The sequence below is a fragment of the Haliotis rubra genome, unplaced genomic scaffold, assembly GCF_003918875.1.
Source record: "Haliotis rubra isolate DU_JTF1 unplaced genomic scaffold, ASM391887v1 Scf509, whole genome shotgun sequence".
NCBI lineage: Eukaryota > Metazoa > Mollusca > Gastropoda > Lepetellida > Haliotidae > Haliotis > Haliotis rubra.
Window position 1 is genome coordinate 299,026 of NW_025767201.1, and position 15,614 is coordinate 314,639.

The 15,614-nt window shown below is 39.5% G+C and overlaps 1 long non-coding RNA gene across 1 annotated transcript; it reads left to right on the top strand.

Moving 5' to 3' along the window:
* Positions 1-12,472: 12,472 nt before the first annotated feature.
* On the top strand, positions 12,473-14,298 carry LOC124292138. Its single transcript, XR_006902370.1, has 3 exons — positions 12,473-12,518; positions 13,415-13,489; positions 13,919-14,298. It is a non-coding gene; the product is annotated as an uncharacterized LOC124292138 (long non-coding RNA).
* Positions 14,299-15,614: the final 1,316 nt, after the last annotated feature.

Below are 15,614 nucleotides of genomic sequence, written 5' to 3' on the forward strand. Positions count from 1 at the left end.
CACCTTTCACCTGATGGTATATTTCCCTCATAAAAATTTAAGGTGTTTGTGAAAGATGTTTTTGAACACTAACTAGAAACACTCAAACAACGCCCTGAAGTATTTCAATGGCAGATCGGCGATGTGTCATATTTTTCACACACCTCAAATACACCCTAACAAAATTTTTTTAGTTATAAAAATATCACTATTACTTGCAAATACCTTTTAACTAAAGGTATATTTCCCTTCTAAAAATTAAACGAATATGTGAAAGAAGTTTTAGCGATATAATTTAGTCTTTCTTCGCTGTGTACTGAGAATTGAAGCCAGTGAGCTACAACATGCCCACTTGAAACTTTACTACAAAGCTACTGTACTTATACTGACACTAATAACAAGTATTTGACTTAAAATGAAGTGACAGAATAGGTAACTTATCTTCTACATGTAGGTTTTCAGTTGTCACAACACTCAGCGTATGTAATCAGCTGTTGAAAATAAACCGGGCTCAATCTTAAAAACTACGCTGCCGCCATATTGGCTGCACTGGTCACGTGACGAGCCGAGGCATAGCTTAGGAGCTTTCCGAGGAGTGACCACTCCCCCTTATAGAGTCTCCCTGGTTAGACTCAGTGTAGCAGTGTAACGAATAATACTGAGCCTAAGTTTACTTAGACTGCATGGTCATTGACCAAAAGGTGTATTCTAAATATACGACCGTACATGGTCCCAGACAGCATGGTGGATTCTTAATACATGACCACATATGGTCACTGACAGCGTGGTGAATTCTCAATGTATACATGGCTGTACATAGTCCCTGACTGCATGGTGGATTCTCAATACATGAGTATACATGATCCCTGACTACATGGTGGATTCTCAATACATGAGTATACATGATCCCTGACTACATGGTGGATTCTCAATACATGAGTATACATGATCCCTGACTACATGGTGGATTCTCAATACATGAGTATACATGGTCCCTGACTACATGGTGAATTCTCAATACATGAGTATACATGATCCCTGACTACATGGTGGATTCTCAATACATGAGTATACATGATCCCTGACTACATGGTGGATTCTCAATACATGAGTATACATGGTCCCTGACTACATGGTGGATTCTCTGATTCTCAATACATACTACATGGTGGATTCTCTATACTTGAGTATACATGATCCCTGACTACATGGTGGATTCTCAATACATGAGTATACATGGTCCCTGACTACATGGTGGATTCTCAATACATGAGTATACATGGTCCCTGACTACATGGTGGATTCTCAGTACTTGAGTATACATGATCCCTGACTACATGGTGGATTCTCTATACTTGAGTATACATGATCCCTGACTACATGGTGGATTCTCAATACATGAGTATACATGATCCCTGACACACTTCCTTGGGTTTCGCATTTATACGGACGGAAGAAAAGGCACGGTATTTCATTTGGATGGCCATGACATAAGAACATGGAAAACCTTAATTATGAATGTATACTACTCACACTTTGCTAAGGATCACAAAAATACGCAACATTACTTAAACGTAGATTTATAATCTGAAATTGTATCCATTTAAAAGTGGTCAAATAATGATATGGTAACACATCTTTAGGAAAACAGCCACGTTAAGTTAACCTAATACACCAGTAACCATAGAAATGGTTTTCATGGCACCACTCAACCATTTTGCAAATCATGGTACGGGTCATTGACAAGTACACACCACCTGTCAATAGCAAGTAGGGGATCCACAAGATTCAATGACATACTGAAGCCTAGAATCTATGCTTACAATAGGCTTAGAAATTCAAACCAAATTTGACCCCATATCATAGTTTTATGTTGAATCAATGATTTGATCCTTAGCAAAGTGTGAATAGTTTATTATATACTTGCATGTATAAAAATGATCTTCTTAATTATGTTCAGAGGCTAAAGTTATTGTGACATGGAAATTTCATTGTAACCTTGCGGATGAAGTTTTGGATTTGAACCAGAGAAAGAGTGTTGTGCAGTTGAGCCTTTTATTACAGAAACACTTACACCCTTCAAACGTATTTCAGAACCCGAAAGTTATACCCATACACCAATGTTTAACTAAACATATTTTGTACCTTATTTCCATATTTCACAGTGTATTAAAATGGTCAAAGAAACCCAATCAGTTGTTCGAAATACACGAAATGTGCAAGAAGCATGACATATTCGAGAATAATGGCCAGCACCAAGCAATGTTCACTGCAAGTTAGACAAAAAGATCTATTCATCCTTCTGGATCACGTTCGACTTATGCTGCCAATTTGGCATTGTTGACCTCTGGGTTCTCTTTGCCATCATGTAACTGTCTGGGATAATACCTGGTTACTATGTCTTTTCAGTTTGAGTATAGTATCGTTGTAGCTAAGTTTTTTGTAATCGGCCTCCACTACAAAACCGTCCTTGTGGACACCAAGGCCTACGCTGAGTAGAGATGTCAAATCTGTACTTAACCGTAAAAAAAGAGAACCCAACAAAAAACGCAAGGTTTGTGAAATGCACAGAATAATATTTTGTGAAAAGAAATCTGAACAAACATAAAGAAATGACACCTTTCTCTGTTAACATCATTTATATCATATATTAATGGGAAAACTTATTTTATGATCGTCATTTTGATTGGCATATGATTTTTAATATTTGCAGAAAGAATTTGAAAGATGTAAAACTTTCAGATTTTCAATTTAAGATATTTTATACAAAAAAGAGCTTTTGAAAATCGAAGCAATCCCTCGGATTGGTCGATCGGCAAAGCAGGCGGATGGGTTACGCCGAAGTGTCGGCCGTGTCATAGTTTAGTGTACTGGCAAGCATTTCGAGTCGGGGGCATATCAAATTTGATTTATATTTTAAGAATCTATAATCCTCGCAAAGACACGAGGGCTTGTGGCGCTTATGACAGTATATGTAGCAGGATAAACTGTCTTATTCAATTTCCAGATATATCGGATTTTATTGTGCAATGTAGTCATATGATTATGCAAATAAAACGTATTTATGGCAAAATGTTGGTTATGATTGTTATATGGAGAAACATTGTACAATGTGAATGACCCCCACCCCAACGTAAAATTTTTGTACAATGTAAGTGCCCCCAATTATGGATTATTTTACATCTCTAAGGAAGTGAGGCGCTTCAGTCTGGCCTCAGGTTTACTTGTGTATAATATGACCAGAGTTTCAGTCTCTGATTGGGTTTAAAGGTCACATGCAACGTAAAACACAACTTTGCAGATTCTGATACCTTTCGGTATGGACTTACCGAAACAAATCATCAAAAATGCAAATTCAACTTATAAAGTTGAAAAATAACGCGATGAAAAAAACGCGCGAAATCGTAGTTCAAACGATTCACTAATTTTCCCCCGACTTTTCGGGGGGAAAATGGTTTCAACAGCTGGGCTGCGCTCATAGCACGTGCGCAGTGAAATAGGTTCGCGCAACTTGGAAGCGGGCTGTCCGATGAATACTCGGTGAAGGCTTTGGTGTGAGCTATTTTCCTAATGTTTTGTTGATATCTCACAGGCGCGAGCTTTTTATATGTTATGACAGTAAATAAACTGTTTATATAATTTCATTTGTCTATTTCACCACACATTCTTCTTACCAAGTCGCTTTCTCAGTTCGATACTTAAAATGTCGTAGGCACTTTGATGGGGTATGGGTTTTATCGGGAAATATAGACATGTTTGTATATTCTCTGAGTTAAGTTAAAGTTGTGTTATCTAAATCTAAATCACAGTGCTGACAATATACATGAAATATCAGCAGCTTATTATCATGACCATCAGCACAGCCATGTACAGATCCGCTGCCTGCGTGTAATTAACCCTAATGAACCTTAGAGTATGGCCGGCTGGCCACGGAAGTTTAACATTGTGGATGAGGTGCATGCTGGATACTGCAGGTTGACCATACATGTATCGTAATACGATACAGGGCAGCCTGACAGTCAGTATAGTATATAGACAATGAATTCTTAATGTAACGGGACTTGACCCTCGGACAGCGGCTAGGCAGGTGGGCTGACGATCGCCTCTGTGATGCTGCCTGGCCGTTGCTGCACTATCATGTAATTACATACTTAGCTGACGAATAAAGTGTTGTGGACCCACTGATGGACTTTTGTGTTTGAAGAGACAATATCCCCCAAAACGCGTTAACCAGCCCGGGATATATTGGTGGAGACAAGATCCCTGAACCTCTCTGCAAGAAGTTTTTCAGCAAATATCTGTCGAGATTCATCCATCCTGGGTCCACATCACAACAGAAGTCAAACAGGCACCACCATCAGGCTAAGTCTACGAGAACAGCCAGCCACCCAGCTTGTCAACTGAGTAACAATTTGCATTTTGGACGCTTTGGAGATCCATCGTTTACAACTACAAAAAAGTGATAGTGTTTCATGGAACGCCGGTGTAAAAACAAGAACTGGTCCGTTGACGCTCCACCGTGCACAGATTCAAGCAACACCTGTACGACGTCCTCCTTCTTCCATATCCTGTGTCTGTGTAAAGAAACTCAAAGACTGATTCCAAGACGAAGAGGTCACCTCATCTACCATGTGTTATTGACATTGTGACTTTTAGTGGACTGTGCTTTGTTCTGTGAATTTGTAATTGTTCTGTGTTTTCCACGATTGTATCCTACAGGGTGAGTGTTTATACCATTTAGTTCATTCTTTAAAGTACAATGCCTCTCTTTTCGTTTAAATCTACTAAATCTGACGACGGGTCCTCCAGTCCATCCTGTTTTCCAGGAGGGTCCTCCGAAAGTCTAAACGTACAACTACCGCCACTAGCTCAGTCTCTCCATCAGCCTCCCCTCAGCCTACCACCTCTAGTCCCGGTAATCACCCATGTCGAATTCACAATCCCCACTGTGATAACCGTTGTTGCTCTCCCCCTCAATGTTCCTCCCCGCCCGTAGAACGCCCCGCTGACCATTCCCAACCCCATGTCTGCTGCACAACCCTCCCAATGCCACTGTTTGATGGACATGATCCCCGCTCTGCATCTTCCTGGCTAAGCAGATTCCAGAAATTTGTTAATATTCAAAATTTCGCTGATGAAGAAATCATTAACGTTTTCCCCCTATATTTATCGGAATCTGCGCTGATTTGGTATGAAGGACTTCCCTGTAAAGACAATATGACATGGCCCGAACTCAAACAATCTTTTCTCAAATGGTATGGCCCCACATCTATCCAAATTATAAATCGTACAAATGCCCTTATCGACAGGAAACAAAAAGAGCATGAGGACTTTCGATTATTTCTTCAATCAATTCGGCATGAGGCATCCCTTTTGAAATGTAACGATGACCAATTCATAAAAGACCTCATTTTCAGAAATTCCCTTCCTCATATCGTTCAATTTATTGCCACCAGACGCCATGACACTTTGTCCGATATGATAGAAAGTGCCCAGGTAGCAGAGGACACATACCAAATGTCTGGTATGGATGGAATCATGTCTCTCATCTCATCCATTAAAGTTAAGCTGGACAGACTACATGAAGGGCAGCAGAAGCCAACTAATGACTTTCAACCCTCCCCCAGCAATGCATTCCCCCAACCCCTCCCTTCCCCTGCCATCACCCAGTTTTCCCCGTCCCACCACCTCCCATCCCACCCCCAGTGTATCATGCCCACAGACACCCATTCAAATGCATCCACTGTGGGTTATACCATCTCAGTCCCCAAGAGTGTCGCCTCCACCCCCTCAACTTATTTCCGACACCGCTTATTACCTTCTTTGTAAATGTGTTCCGTTTCATGTCCCTGTTCTGTATGCTCTCTATCGCAGCATACACCTGTGTGTCTATGTTCCATCAAAGTAATTGTCTGTCCTCCTGGCCACCGCTTTCTAATATGTACTGAAGCATATATGGATGTATTCATGGGCCGTTGTTTGATTAATGTTTGGTGTTGAAAGATGTGTTTGAAATATGTCTGAGATTGATTTGCCATGCTTTGCTTTTCATGGTAGTGTTGTGCCCATAAGCTGGAATATGATGTTTTTGATATATATCTAATTGTGTTGTTGATATGATGTTAATAGGACTTGAAAGTGCGTTTTGAATGGTGTGACGAGTGTAGATGAGAACGTGTGTGTGTGTGTGTGTGTGTGTGTGTGTGTGTGCGTGTGTGTGTGTGTGTGCGTGCGTGAGAGTGAGTGAGGGGCTGTTGTTGACTGGTATTTTAGATAGAACATGAGAGAGAAGAATTGCGCGCGCAAGAGTGTGTATGTGTATGTGTGACAGAGAGAGAGACAGGCGAGAGACCGTTTGTGTGTGTTAAAATGCAAGGAGAGTTTAAGTTTGATTTGAATGGTGTGACGTGAGTACATGAGAACGTGTGTGTGCGCGAGCGAGAGCGACAGAGAGAGAAAGAAAGAGAAGGCGAGAAAGAATGGGAAAGAGTGTTGATGTCGAGATAGAACAGACGAGAGAGAGAGAGTGAGTGTGTGTGTTAAAATAAGTATGCTATGAATAGTGTGAGAAAGTGCGCATGTGTGTGTGAGAGAGAGTGTGTGAGGGAAAGAGCAAATTGACTCTTATTTTATTGCTAGAAGGATACAAAATGTTGAGGTGTGTGAGTGAGTGTGTGTGTTAAAATAAGTATGATATGAATAGTGTGAGAACGTGTGCGTGCGCGTGTGTGAGCGAGAGAGTGTGTGAGGGAAAGAGAATTGACAAACTGTTGAGGTGTGTGTGTGTGTGTGTGTGTGTGTGTGTGTCTTCAAATATAAGAAGAGTTTCATGTTTATATTGTATGGAAGCTTGACTAATATTTAGGAATTTGTTGTCCATGCATAGGATAAAATGTGCGCCGAAACATGCAATCTTTCACCTGAATTTCTTGAATGTATTTGTAATACAGCGCTACTTAAGCTTAATCAAGCAAATTATTCTGTCATTTATGTTATTGTTTTAAAAAGAAAAACAGAAAAATGGTTCCACGACACAAATCTTTATATGTCCTATACAAATCTTCTCACAAATGTTGTCATTCTTATGTCGATATTCCTGTCAGCAAACCTCAGCTGAAATCATGTTTTCAATTTTGCGATTATCAGGGTGTCTTTTTAACAATGTCGGTATTATAGAGCTTATCACTACTACTGAGAAATTTGTGTAATTATTGTCACATCAGCTAACCTGTGATGTTATTTGGCAATTTGAAACAATATCATAACTTTTCGTATAGGTGACGTATAATGTATCTAATGTATTTTGTAACTTAATCGCTACCTCATTCACAATGCCTATAAGGACGTGGGACACGTCCTTCTTCACAGAAAGGGCGTATGTCGTAGGCACTTTGATGGGGTATGGGTTTTATCGGGAAATATAGACATGTTTGTATATTCTCTGAGTTAAGTTAAAGTTGTGTTATCTAAATCTAAATCACAGTGCTGACAATATACATGAAATATCAGCAGCTTATTATCATGACCATCAGCACAGCCATGTGCAGATCCGCTGCCTGCCTGTAATTAACCCTAATGAACCTTAGAGTATGGCCGGCTGGCCACGGAAGTTTAACATTGTGGATGAGGTGCATGCTGGATACTGCAGGTTGACCATACATGTATCGTAATACGATACAGGGCAGCCTGACAGTCAGTATAGTATATAGACAATGAATTCTTAATGTAACGGGACTTGACCCTCGGACAGCGGCTAGGCAGGTGGGCTGACGATCGCCTCTGTGATGCTGCCTGGCCGTTGCTGCACTATCATGTAATTACATACTTAGCTGACGAATAAAGTGTTGTGGACCCACTGATGGACTTTTGTGTTTGAAGAGACAATATCCCCCAAAACGCGTTAACCAGCCCGGGATATTACCTGTCACAGAATAAGATAAGTTTGAACTTATTTCAAATAAACTCAAGCTAAATTTTGTCAAACTCCATATTATAATACAATTTATCACATACCATGAATAGATATTTAGTAAATTAGTTATTCATAGAATAAAATTCATCAGTAGTGTATATGTAGTGGCATATGTTGTCTACATGTGCCAATGGGTAGGAGAAAATATACCGCCTGTAAATAGGTAAGACATTTAAATGAATGGAACCCACAAAGTATATGCTATGAGGGGCGCGGTGGGCGAGCTGGCTAAGGCGCCAGTCTATAGTGATCCAGCGAGGTTGAGATGTCGGGATCGAGCCCACCTGTGACCGGGTGTAAAAACCTTGGAGTCAACATAGTGTGCAGACTCTTTCAGTGTTGTCACAACCCCTAGTGTACAGTACACAATCCTGTGCACTTAAAAGAACCCACGAATCCGTTGGTATATGACCAAATGGTGGCCGCATGAATACGTGCAAACACCTATAGTTTGGCATGAAATGCATGTGTACCCGGTCTTTTGTAAATATCTCTTCATCCAATGACCTAATCGATCTCAAACTGTGCAAGTGGATGTTTTGTCAGACAACCTAATCACATTGTAAATCACCGATTTTATGCATTTGTATTAAAGAATCTGTCTATGTAACTGTCAACAAAATAAACAGCAGAACGCCGACTGTTTGCAGAGGGAGGGAGCCAATGACCTGTAACAGCGGCAGTGTTGGGTCATAAAGGTAAATGCACGTGCACTTCATGATAGTTACCTGTGCATTGCGCAATGATAGACCATTTGGATCATTCACATTTAACTACTGCTAGCTGTCATCATGAAAGCTTATTCAGATGATGCTAAACGTTTAATAAGAAATGTGTTTCATTTTCTTTAAAAAGAGAGCAAACGTAGCAAACCGATTTATAAGGTGTCGGATAACATGAAACATACAACTTTTGCTCTTGGCATGAAAAAGAACATCGTGCTAAAAAATGTGAAAAATAAACCAACAATCAAGAAACAAAACCTTGCACAAAAAGGTAGGCACAGGGGAACAGTTTCCAATACCGGTTTCGACTGCCATCAGGCCCTGGACCTGTATGAGATTTGGACTTTTTGATGACACTTTCAGGCAATCTGGTGAGATGTAACAGACAAACGGCCTAGTTACTTTCTCATGCATTGCATGGTCATAATCACGGACCCATGGTGCCTCCAGGTTACAGTTGCCGGGTACAGACCACAACTGTTTCCAGAACCTTTCATTGGCATCCATGGGAGGCCGTTTATTATGCTCACCATCACCGTTTGTTTTAAGTTGCCTGTAGAAGTGTTTTTCATTATTTCTAAAACGTTTATTTTGTTTGATGAATTTATTTTTATTTTCCCAGTTTTTCTTTCTTTCAGTCCAAACCTTTATTTTTGCCTTAAGGGAATCGACAATTTGGAGAAGTATCTTTTCTTTCGTTGTTTTGTATTTCAGTTTTAATTTTCTCCAAATTGCCTTTATTATTATTATTATGTTTTACAGATTAAAGATAATATGCAGCAGAGAGGGTTCGGGTGATCCTGGCACAGTCAGGCTGGTAAGGCTCATCATCAGCTCAGGGCCCTTGCCCCCTCTACACGCAGCCCAGACAGCGAATGGGACTTCTCCCAGGAAACGCTGCCTAGTCGAACCCACCAAGAACTTTCCGGAGAATATGAAGGCTCCCCAACACTGCAGCCTTCTGCATTACCCAGAGTGTCAGAAGGGCTGTACTCCCGGTGGAGAACCCAGGCACTCTCCTGATATGCGCCAAGAGATCAGGAGGTACCAAACCAAGGGCACCGAGAACAATGGGGAGCCTGACGACAGTGTACTTGGGATGCAAGCGAGACATTTCAAAGGCGAGGTCCGCATATTTATCATGCTTTTCCTTGATCTTGTCAATCACATTCCTGTCAAAAAGGGACAGAAAATTCAATGATATATATAAATTCATTGGCTTTATCAAAAAAGGACAAGATCAGGTTTGTTGGCAGGAATTCTTCTGAGGCTGTATATGGGCCTATTCCACAGAAGTTTGAAAGCATCATTTTCCATGACGCCCTGGACATGTTCAGGGTGGTACCATGGATGGACCTCGGAGTCAAAGCCAAAGGCATGTCGGAGACGGTAGTAAAAGCAGCGAGCCATGCCATCATGTCGTTTAAGATATGATGTTTGTGCCAAGGATGGGCATCCACTGACAAGGTGTTGGACAGTCTCTGTGAATTCATTGCAAAGTCGACATTTCATGTTAATATTCTCTTTAAGAATCACATTTAGGCGATTACGAGTGGGAAGTGACTGGTCCTGAGCAGCAAAAAGGAAGCCCTCAGTTTCACATTTAAGACCAGCCGACTTCATCCAGGCGAAGGAGTCTGTGGGATTGCTATTCTGTTCCACACACTGCATGTACACACGATGCAATGGCTTCTCAGAAAGCTTCTCCACAAAAGACCGACTCTGGGCAGACTTGGTGAAGGACTTCACCTGGTTTACTCCCATCGCTGTACCATCCAGCAGTACATCGCCATCAGCAAAGTCAACCTCAAATTTCAGATTCTGTCCAACAACCTTGGCACGCTTAAAATAACTGTGGAATTCCTTGCTTTCATCATGAGTCTTCACATGCATCACCAGAGGATCATCCGATAAATAAATATGTGCAAAAGTACACAATAAAATTCTATCATGAAGAGCCTCCACATTAATCAAACCCCGACCTCCAGAATTGATTGGCATGTATAAACGGTTAAGAGAGGAACGAGGGTGGTGGGCTCTGTTATCAGACATGATCCTTCTGGTCAGACGGTCAAGACTCTGGATGTCTTGTTTCGTCCAATCAACTACTCCAAAGGAATAGGAAAGGACAGGCACAGCAAAAGTATTGGTGGCTTTGACCTTGTTTCGAGCATTTAGCTCTGAGCTCCAGATTTTCTTTAAACGAGATTTGTACTCGGCCCGAAGTTTGTCTTGAATCTGGGCATCCTGGAGCTTGTCTCGAACTTGCATTCCAAGATAGGTGTAGGCCTGATCTTCCACAAGATGCTCAATAACTCCTCCCCCTTGTAACTTGACCGATCCATCATTAGTTACCTTGCCACGTTTCAAATGAAGAGTATTACATTTGTCGAGTCCAAATTTATTATTATGTTTTATAGATTAAAGATAATATGCAGCAGAGAGGGTTTGGGTGATCCTGGCACAGTCAGGCTGGTAAGGCTCATCATCAGCTCAGGGCCCTTGCCCCCTCTACACGCAGCCCAGACAGCGAATGGGACTTCTCCCAGGAAACGCTGCCTAGTCGAACCCACCAAGAACTTTCCGGAGAATATGAAGGCTCCCCAACACTGCAGCCTTCTGCATTACCCAGAGTGTCAGAAGAGCTGTACTCCCGGTGGAGCATACATCATAATGTATATGTACAGTGAAGCGTTTCGAGTCGGGGGTCATCTCAAATTTGTATATATATATTTTTTAAATCTTTAATCCTCGCAAAGACACGAGGGCCTGTGAACGAGGTACCCATTCACAGTTGGGTGGACTGGGACACATAGTCACAGTACTTTGTTCACTGCACGTTGTTGTACCCGCAACTATAGTTTGGCATGAAATGCATGTGGACCCGTTTTTTTGTAAATATCTCTTCATCCAATGATCCACTCGATCTCAAACTGTGCAAGTGGATGTTTTGTCAGACAACCTAATCACACTGTAAATCACCGATTTTATGCATTTGTATTAAAGAATCTGTCTATGTAACTGCCAACAAAATAAACAGCCGAACGCCGACTGCTTGCAGAGGGACGGAGGCAATGGCCTGTAACAGCGGCAGTGTTGGGTCATAAAGGTCAACTTTCGTCAATGTAGGTCAGCTATGCACGTGACAGGTATGAAGAGGTGTTACAGGTCGTGAATAGGGTAAGGTGGGTGCCAACTGTTAACCATCATATGGAGTTTGTTTCTCTGAGTTGTTCAACATTAACCACAAAACCCATTAGTAGGAATTATTCTGTAGGTTAAAATCTTTAAATTTGTAATGTTAATGTCATATTTTGTTTATGCAGTACCGAAGTGGAAAGGCATTTAAAGAACACTGAAAGTATATTTACACTAAATCATTAATCGGACCACCTATGGTTAGAACTCAACTGTTAAAGCCCCGTTCCCTCGGACACAAGCACACACAATCAAGCACTCTCATTGAAGAAAAGATAGAATGAAGACAAAAGTGTTGTGTTTTGATGTCGTTCACATTCCAAATTAAGCAATGCATTTCTAATAGCTTTAAGCATATAGATAGTTAATATTTATATTTTCATGATAATTTTATGTGAAATGAGTGTTTCATGTTACACTATAAGTCGTTGGAATTAGTCAGTGCTGTCATTGTTAAAAGAAGTTATATTTCTTTGAGCATATCTGGCTGGATAATGGCAGAGACCATATAATAGAGGGTTACGGCCCTCTAGCCAGTGCGTGCAAAACCATCAGCGCTACGGCTTGTACTGCGCAGCCTATCCGGAAGCTGGCAAAACGTGTGTTGACTTCAGTCATCGATTTCGCGTATTTTCATTGCAAAGGTAAGATTTGATTTTTTCATGTATTCTCATGCATATACTTACATTTGCAACAGTGCATTAGAGGTGTATATTAGGGGTGCTAAAGCATATATTTGTCTTTGTATTTGATGAATACTGTCATGTGTGCTCGTCGTTCTGTGAGAACAATGGCGGAGGTGTAAAATCGGCAAAAGTCCCGATTTTGATTTTCAATAACGGATACTAATTCTCAATGCAAATCCTTAGTTACCGGGGTGTAATGAAAGAAAATAAGATAAAGATTTGTATAGGGGCATTTATAAGTCTGTGGCGTTCGCGTCATTCCTTATTTTGGCTCGTGCAATGTGATGAAATATGATGTTTTCTGAAATATTTTACTCCACAACACTTGATTTTCGCACGCTTTCACAAGAACAGCTTATTACTAGCATGTTTGAAATAAACATGTGAACATTCACGGCGATTTCCTCTTTTGCGTGGTACACTTTTTATATGGCTACGATCGGTATTTTATTTTTTATGATTTTTGGCGTAAACCCATATTTGCGTCGTATACTGAACATTTCAATTATCATGTAGCAGACGACATAACATTCATTTTGTTCATTAATATAACGTGAATATATATTTAAATCATTCTACAAAAGTCTCATTCACCTAATCGTTTGAAAAAAAAGTACATATTTCCATTATTGTTCATTTTGATGATTATATTTGTGGAAAAGGTCCTTATTTATCATGTAACAATTCATATATTTTTCTGTTATCATTATTCTTCCTACTGAAGTTAGAGTTATATTGCTATATATTATTATATTATTATACAGTACCAGCAGCCTGACTTTATGCAACAATGAATCAACATTTTATTTATATCATTACACTATTTATATAATAAATTATCATTTGTTTGGCAGATGCCCAGGAAAAAGAAAGTTTTCATCAGCAGTCGCCGGAAGGGCTACTCAAAGTGGGGTCCGAGACAACAAGGTGTCAGTTCTTCCTCTCTCTCTGACATTCTTATTCATCAGTTCAATCAACTGTTCACGACGATTGCAGGTAAGTAATAATGGAAGTAAGAAATTCACAAATGATGTCTTTGAAAAAAATGAGTAATTTTGTGTTGATATTTTGTAGTTATTGGTATTTATTTATTTTATTGGTACTTGTATATCTTGTACCTGCAGAAATAAGTTTAAAATATCAAAGCAATTGTATAATCAAATATTAATATTGTTTCTTTTCTTATGTAAAAACAACGGTATAGTGTAAATTATTAAATACAATATTCCCATCTTGAGTAAGTAACTAGACCTTGTTTGAAAGAGCATTGGCAACCAACTATTGCATAATTTTAACAACTATTTAGAACACTTCAAATTTATTTTTTTAATATTAATATTGTGTAACTCCATTTTCAGTTCTAGAGATGCACTGTGGGACAAAGCATGGAAGTCATTCTTCATTGACCTCACCGATGAACCCACAGATACCCCATGCCTGGAAGAAGCGACAGATTCTGATGGTTGTTCGGCTGATGAATTCTTTGGGTTTATTTGACACAATTCACCAGTATCATCCGGACAACAATGTAGATGAATTTGTTGATGGCATCCTGCGATACCAGCAATATTTAACATTAAAAAAGGAGCTGTTTCAGCATGTAGATGAGCTAGGCAATTTTACAATTGCAAGAAACAAGCGTGAAAACATTACTATTGTGCAGTTTTATGACTGACGTAGGCTCAGTCCAGCTTTCAGTAGTCATCAAGCCATCCTTTACATCAGCAATATATGCATTTCGACGTGACTTTGGCCCAAATCATGAATTCTGGATTGGTTTACCTGCATTTTTCTCCACTCTAAGAGATATGAAGAAACTTTTATCAAAACTGACTACATACCATGTTTGCGTCGGCAATTATGAAGACAGATTTGGAGACTTGATTCCAGTTGGTGCAGGCATAAGTGAAGGAGCTATTTCAACAATATCTGCCTAATAATTTAACATGTAATAAAGTACATGAGTAGAAATTATGGAAATTAAAATCCAATGTACAGTTCACTTCATGGATATCTAAAATATCTGTTAATGAAGTTATATTAAGATTGTGTACAGATTTGTATGATTTTATGTTTTACATTCACAATCAGTCCTAAATGGACAACATAACTATGCAGGTTGTGTTGCAAGAAGTTTATAAGTTATCTTCCCTTATTTTATTTTTCTGTTATCATTATTATTCCTGTTATGATTATTCTTCCTTTGAAGTTTGATTATGAGTTTACCTGGGCTTAGACAGTACCAACAGCCTGTCTTATGCAACAACAAAAATGAAAAATGAACTCATTATTCAACATTATATTCATATCATAAAATTATCATTTGTTTTGTAGATGCCTAGGAAAAAGAAAGTTTTCATCGGAAGGGCTACTCAAAGAGCCTACTATTAAGTACAATATTCCCATCTTGATTAAGTAGATATACCTTGTTTGAAAGAGCATTGGCAACCAACTATTGCATAATTTTAATTTCAAATTCAGTTTAGAGTTTATTTGCAACAGTTGAAATTCACATTTACTGTGTTTTTAATGAAAGAATATCTAAATGGTTGAATTTAGTAATACATGATTGTACATATAGATCTATGGTCCTATTCTACAATAAATACATTGTACATATAAGAACGTGTGATGTTGTGTTTTAATGTTATTGGTTGCATTTTCCTGCCAAGTTAAAGTTGACACTTTGCTGAATTTTTTTAATTGATAGGGTCATGTAGTACAGCCCATTTAACACATATATTTCATGGGCTCGGAGGCAAGTGACTTTAGTATTTAGTGGCTTCCCTTTGAAAAAAACAACAAGTGTCTCCATACGGCCCAAAGCATAATCACTGCTAGCCCCAAACTTGCATTATAAAAACATTAACGCTCTTGGAAAATGTGAAATCGTGTTTCGTTGGGACTATAAACTTTATAATAAACACCAGTCAGTCACAGGCCCTCGTGTTTTTCGAGGATTCATGATTTTAATAATATTGTTTTTGAGATGACACCCCGACTCGAAATGCTTCACAGTACAATACATAATGACAAGGCCGGACACTTCTAGGG